Source organism: Myxocyprinus asiaticus, chromosome 11 (assembly GCF_019703515.2).
Source record: "Myxocyprinus asiaticus isolate MX2 ecotype Aquarium Trade chromosome 11, UBuf_Myxa_2, whole genome shotgun sequence".
Taxonomy (NCBI): domain Eukaryota; kingdom Metazoa; phylum Chordata; class Actinopteri; order Cypriniformes; family Catostomidae; genus Myxocyprinus; species Myxocyprinus asiaticus.
The window spans coordinates 9,209,604-9,215,814 of NC_059354.1; the positions used below are offsets into that span (position 1 = coordinate 9,209,604).

Genomic DNA, 6,211 nt, shown 5'->3' on the forward strand with positions numbered 1-6,211 from the left:
TTTCCATGGCCGAGCAGCTGCATCCAAGCCATACATCACCAAGTGCAATGCAAAGCGTCAGATGCAGTGGTGTAAAGCACGCCGCCACTGGACTCTAGAGCAGTGGAGACGTGTTCTCTGGAGTGACAAACCACGCTTCTCCATCTGGCAATCTGATGGACGAGTCTGGGTTTGGCGGTTGCCAGGAGAACGGTACTTGTCTGACTGCATTGTGCCAACTGTGAAGTTTGGTGGAGGGGGGATTATGGCGTGGGGTTGTTTTTCAGGAGCTGGGCTTGGCCCCTTAGTTCCAGTGAAAGGAACTCTGAATGCTTCAGCATACCAAGAGATTTTAGACAATTCCATGCTCCCAACTTTGTGGGAACAGTTTGGGGATGGCCCCTTCCTGTTCCAACATGACTGCGCACCAGTGCACAAAGCAAGGTCCATAAAGACATGGGTGAGCGAGTTTGGTGTGGAAGAACTTGACTGGCCTGCACAGAGTCCTGACCTCAACCCGATAGAGCACTTTTGGGATGAATTAGAGCGAAGACTGCGAGCCAGGCCTTCTCGTCCAACATCAGTGTCTGACCTCACAAATGCGCTTCTGGAAGAATGGTCAAAAATTCCCATAAACACACTCCTAAACCTTGTGGAAAGCCTTCCCAGAAGAGTTGAAGCTGTTATAGCTGCAAAGGGTGGGCCGACGTCATATTAAACCCTATGGATTAGGAATGGGATGTCACTTAAGTTCATATGTGTCTAAAGGCAGATGAGAGAATACTTTTGGCAATATAGTGTATATATATATATATGTATGGATGTACAAATAAAAATCTGTTATATACAGATGCAAGGGAATGTATGGCAGAATAGGTAGGATATGTTGGATGAATATAAATAGACTAAGCTGTTTATTGCACATAATTATTGCTCAATGGACGTTTTAATTGTTCATGAGATGGATAGCCTGACAGAAAAAATCTGTTCCTGTGTCTGACGGTTCTGGTGGTTAGTGCTCTGTAGCACCGTCCAGAAGGCAACAGTTCAAAAAAGAAGTGGGCTGGGTGAGTGGGGTCCAGATTAAACCAGAATAAACAAGGAAAACTCCAGCGGTGAGTAGAAAGGCTTACAGCTGATGAAGAGCACCTCTAAATTAGGACAACACATCTTCTTTAACATTGTTACATCTGTACACCAACTTTCATTGATGTAAAAGCATGTTCCACCGCCTCTCGTTTTCCATGTTAACTCTGCAATGCGATCTGCTCTGAACAGCTGAAAGCCCGGCAGATGTAATGTGCTGTCTGGAATGGCTTCACTCAGCCAGGTTTCTGTGAAGCACAAGGCAGCAGAGTTTGAAAAGTCCTTGTTTGTACGGGTGAGGAGATGTAGTTCATTCGTTTTGTTAGGAAGAAAGCTGAGATTCGCTAGATGAATACTCGGCAGCACTGTTTGAAAGCCACGCTGACAGAGCTTGACCAGCGTGCTGGCTCGCTTCCCTTGCTTCCATCTCATAGTGCGTTTACATCTCATAGTGCATTTACACAACACAGCAGCGCCTCCGACTAAAATGTCCAGCAAAATGTCAGAATAGTCAAAAAGCGGGTAAAGATTGTCTGGTATGTGCTGCCAAATGTTCAGCAGTTTGTCTCTGGTAAAACTGATTGTATTTGTTAAAATCTAGGTCTACTGGTCTAAACAAATTAGGGAATGCATGCAAAAATGTTTTCATGGCAGATTTAACTCCCTACTTTGTCTCTCTAAGAAATATTATTAGATTTTTTTTTATTGGTTCAGTGTTTGTCCTGCCTGTAAAGGTGTGTTTTGAATGGACTCTTGCTGTCAAACCATCACTTTTTTACGTCAGTTTAAGTAAGAGAGAGTCAGCAACATCATGGGAACTCACAAAACCTCTTGACTGGGTAAAGATGAAGGCTACAATCACTGTGCTCCTCATCATGGAGTTCTATGGACTCACCTCCTGTGTCAAGACACATTTCTTTATTAATCAGAAGAAGACATGGTATGATGCACAACAGTTCTGCAAAGATTACTTTCATGACCTGTCCACCTTCACTGATGAGAGTGAGGAGCGACAATTTTTAAAAGATGCAGGTAATCTAACTTTTCACAGCTGGGTTGGACTCTACAAAGAATCAAGAATCTGGAAGTGGTCTGGAGGTAAAACTGCAACACAAATTAGCTGGGATACTGAACAACCAGAAAACGATGACTGTGCCTTTCTACACAAAGACAATAAGAAACTGCAAGACAAAGAATGCACTGATCAATTACCCTTCTTCTGTATGAATACAGAGATTGTTCTGCTGCCACAAAATGAGACCTGGGAGGAAGCACTGGAATACTGCAGATATCATTATACTGATCTGGCAAGTCTGAACTCAGGGAAAAGATATGTTTATGCTCTAAGGAAAATCACAACAGCTCAAACAGAATACGTGTGGACTGGTCTACGCTTTCTAGCAGGAGAGTGGTTCTGGGTCAGTGGAGATGATCTTGACTACACCGCCTGGTCTCTAGCTGGACAGCCCAAATGTCCTTCCAGTAACTCCCGTTGTGGAGCACTGGACAGGATTGCTAAAACCTGGAGCTATAGAGACTGTGAGGAGAAGCTCAACTTCATTTGTTCTTAGCGGTCAGTAGAATGCATGTCACCTGTATGATATCACTAAATATGATATCAATTGGGTATTGGGATTTAGTGTATCATGACATATTTATGTTTTTTTCCAGATGTTCATACCATCTTTACTTTTGATATTGTTGAATTTGTAGCAACACATTATGTAATAGCACTACATTTTAACATTTTCCTTTCCACTTTACATTAAGGTTCCCTTTGTAAAGGGTTTATAAAGGCATTTATAAATGAATAACTCATCTACAAATGTATTATTAATCAGTTGTGTGTAGTTATAACAACATAAATAAAATGCAATGGCTGCCAAATAGTGAGCCAAATATTAACTCATGTTATAAATGCTTAATAAAGGTACTTATTAATACATGTTTTAATCAAAATCATGAAATGTCAAAATTCATGATTTATGTCATGATCCAGCATAAATTTATTAGTATAGAGATTAAAAGGTGTTGTGTCTATATTAATTACTGTAATGCCTTGACTTATGTCACTTTCCTGGTAATTTAATGTAAAAAGAATGGTGATACTCCAAGTGATGTCTTACCCAGTCCTCTGCGGGTCTTCATGCTTATCCAGTGCATTGTTTGACCATTCTTATTTCTCTATTGTATATCAAAATATTTTTCACAAAAACTTTCATTTTATGGGATATTTAAACTTGAATCGTACATTATAAAGCTTTAAGATGAATTTATCAATCTTTGGAACCTAACAATGAGTACCTTAATGCAAAATGGACACCTATGTTGTTTAATCATGAGTTAACCATGAACCATTTATTATCCACATTATAAACTTATGAAAATTTACCTTAAAGTGAACCCCTGTGAACCACTTCTTGAGTTACCAACATTAAAAATCTATGAAAGTATACCTTAATGTAAAGTGAACAACTGTGACCATTTATTAATGAATTATGAATGTTTGTAAACTCTAAAAGTGTACCTTAATGTAAATGAACACCTGTGAACAATTTATTAATGAGTTACAAATGATAGTAAGCTATGAAAGTGTACCTTAATGTAAAGCGAACACCTGTGAACCATTTATTAATGAGTTGTGAATGTTAGTAAGGTATGTGTACCTTAATGTAAAGTGGACAGTTAAGAAACATTTATTAAAAGAGTTTCCAACTCCTGCACTTCATTTATTAATGAGTGACTTTTAATGCTGCAAGATTATATAATTTGCATATTGTTCAATTAATAAATGAACATATATCATGAAATATAGTATGATGAATATTAAACCATTCTGAACTTTACATAAAGCAAATAAACAGTGTAACAGTCATACATTTACATTAACACTCAACACAGAAAAACAGATATACACTATCATTAGAAATAAAAATAAAAACATTAATATGTATAAAGGCTTTATTGTTAAATTAGCCTAGCATATATTTACTATAAATAGTAAAGTAATATATGCAAACATATATAAAATAAATAGATAAATAAATAATGTTCATAACACATTTAAATAAGGGCATAATATATCTAAAATATAATTAACAAACACCATTTTACAACTTTTATATGATAGATTAGGAGTAAATAAATAAAACACCCCAAGTTGTTTCCATTAATTACCTGCTCTCTTCCCAAAGAGAGAGAAGTTGCCCTATCTATACTGTAGCATTAGTATTAGTATTGCTCTTTCCAGTGCAGCAGTTCCATTTGCACACATGTATTTTCAATCTTTTCACAATCTGAGCACTGCCACATTAAAATAAACATTCTGCAATGTATTACATTTCAACAAGTTCATTCATGCATACTGCGTGTCTTTCTCGACTTTTTACAACAGCTCAAGACTCCTGTGTCTCGCCTCCTAGCCAATCAAAGCTTTAAAAAGTCACGTGACCCTCCAGTAATCAGTCGTGTTTCCCGTACAGTTTCTGCAAGCAAGATTGGTAGTAGCAGTTTCATTTAAACAATCTAAACATATATACACTACCGGTCAAAAGTTTTGAAACACTTACTCATTCTTTATTATAATTTTTTTCTCTTCACATATTAGAATAATAGTAAAGTCATCAAAACTATGGAATAACATAAATGGAAATATGGGAATTATGTCGTGACTAAACAAAATCCAAAATAAATCAAAACTGCGTTATATTTTAGCATCTTCAAAGTGGCCACACTTTGCCTAGATTTTTCAGAAATGTCTTCTTGAGGTATCACCCTGGGATGCTTTTTAAACAGTACTGAAGGAGTTCCCATCTATGTTGGGCACTTACTGGCTGCTTTTCTTTATTATTTGGTCCAAGTCATCAATTTAAAAAAAAAAAATAATATTTTTTTAAATTAAATTTTAGTTTTATAATGAAATAAATTAATATGGTGGCACATTTATATTTTTGTCTACTAAACTAATTTCAAACATTTAAGCATACGCCTTCAGATCAAAAGATTTTTAAGATCATGAGAAACATTTCAGTCAAGTGTTTCAAAACTTTTGACCGGTAGTGTGTGTGTGTGTATATATATATATATAGTCATTAGGTGTGTTCGACTTAAACTGCATCTCGATTTACCGATTGGCAAGATTTGCCGGTTGCAGTCGGAGGAGTTGAATAGAGAGCTGTAAAAGTAATTCATTAGAATATTGTAACTCCTTAAAAAAGTAACTTAATTGATTACATTTTTAATTGTTTCTTTTTATATAAAGCGTTACATTACTTTTGTGGTATTTTTGCGTTACTTTTTTCTCACATCCACTCTCTCCTGCTATGCTATGCATTCCATACAAATAAGCCATGCATTGCATATAAGAGACATTACAGGTCATGCAAGCTTCTGTACAACTCTATTGTCAAAACAACATACTAAACAGATATTTAGAAAGTCTACAATCAGTAGGTCTTCACGTCATATTTATAATAAAGACTCAATAACAGGAATATGCATGATATGTTTTTTCAGCGACATGGCAGCCAACATGAATAATGAAGAATAACCACTGTCTTACCTAAAGCAGCAAAGTCCAGCACTTGAACCTGCATCATATGTCATCATATGTGGTGCCCATCGACAATGCCAAGTCAACTTGAGATGTTTTTCAGAAGTCAGCATAAAATGTTCAAGGAATAAGTCTGATGAATAAATTAATATTTTCACTTAAGTCATCTCAGTGCATGCTTGTTTTGAGTTGATCCACAAAATGTCATACAAACGGTATGTTTCACAAATCACATTACTTGTTTATTATAAAACAAAAATGTAGAATATTTTAAGAAATTAAAACATTTTCTCTGCATACACAATCGATGTAGAACGTTGCTCGGAGCCACTGATCCAGAGTCTTTTCTCATCCAATTCTCCTAGTTACGGGGCGCTGTAACACGGAGCAGTTCGGCTGCATAAGTCAGTGAATTGAGTGAGTATTTCACCCACCATCATGTTGTGGCCAGTGGAAGACTAGTCTTATAATCCCTCTGCCTAAATGCATTTACTGATTTTTTTTTAATGCAGTGTGTATTTAAACATGAATCAATCACGTTTCACTCAACCGAATGTTGAATGTTAAATGCTTTAACACAGAGCAATTTGGATG

The 6,211-nt window shown here is 36.5% G+C and overlaps 1 long non-coding RNA gene across 1 annotated transcript; it reads right to left on the reverse strand.

The window, feature by feature from the left end:
* Positions 1–4,326: 4,326 nt before the first annotated feature.
* On the reverse strand, positions 4,327–5,842 carry LOC127447789 (uncharacterized). Its single transcript, XR_007898417.1, has 3 exons — positions 5,627–5,842; positions 5,193–5,239; positions 4,327–4,550 (listed from the first exon to the last, which is right to left on the reverse strand). It is a non-coding gene; the product is annotated as an uncharacterized LOC127447789 (long non-coding RNA).
* Between the last annotated feature and the right edge of the window lie 369 nt (positions 5,843–6,211).